Genomic DNA, 1,030 nt, shown 5'->3' with positions numbered 1-1,030 from the left:
TTACAGTTGTCACAAACATAAATATCATTACAGTTGTCACAAACACAAATATCATTACAGTTTTCACAAACATAAGTATCATTACAGTTTTCACAAACATAAATATCATTACAGTTGTCACAAACATAAATATAATTACAGTTGTAACAAACACAAATATAATTACAGTTGTAACAAACACAAATATCATTACAGTTGTAACAAACACAAATATCATTACAGTTGTAACAAACACAAATATCATTACAGTTGTAACAAACATAAATATCATTACAGTTGTCACAAACATAAATATCATTACAGTTGTCACAAACATAAATATCATTACAGTTGTCACAAACACAAATATCATTACAGTTGTAACAAACACAAATATCATTACAGTTGTAACAAACATAAATATAATTACAGCTGTAACAAAATTAAATAGCATTACAGTTGTAATAAACATAAATATAATTACAGTTGTAACAAACATAAATACCATTACAGTTGTAATTTATCACAGAAAGAAACATAACTCAGAATCTAGTTTTAGTCTTTCAGGCACTAACTTCTATCTACTGAAAGTTAATGATATACATGATAAAACTGAAACTTGTTTTTTTTAAATTAAAGTCAATCACTTTAATCATATGCAAAATTACAAAAGTGATTCCCATTGAAAAAACAACAACCTAACCTGGCTAATTGGACTGATATGAAAAGACTGAAAAAAAACAAGGGAGGTGACTATTTCAAGTCTTAGTACTTTGAAACTGGTACCACAGAGGGTTGAATCATCACATTAAAAGGATTTTGAATATACAAGTTAGCAATTTACATGACAACCAAATCAATATAAATTGTGGTGTAACAGTATTGTTACGACATCGAGATCACGTGACCAGTATCACGCCACGTCATTCTCGAACATTCACGTCTTTTCCTTAAATCTCGTGATTCTTCTAGATATAGTGTAGTCTTGTATATATAAGACCGGCCATGAAGCGACGAGGAAATAAGTAATTGAACTGCAGTCAGAGAGTGT

The sequence above is a fragment of the Limulus polyphemus genome, unplaced genomic scaffold (assembly GCF_000517525.1).
Source record: "Limulus polyphemus unplaced genomic scaffold, Limulus_polyphemus-2.1.2 Scaffold6254, whole genome shotgun sequence".
Taxonomy (NCBI): Eukaryota; Metazoa; Arthropoda; class Merostomata; order Xiphosura; family Limulidae; genus Limulus; species Limulus polyphemus.
The sequence above is the reverse complement of the archived record's forward strand: the minus strand, read 5'-3'. Positions refer to the sequence as shown.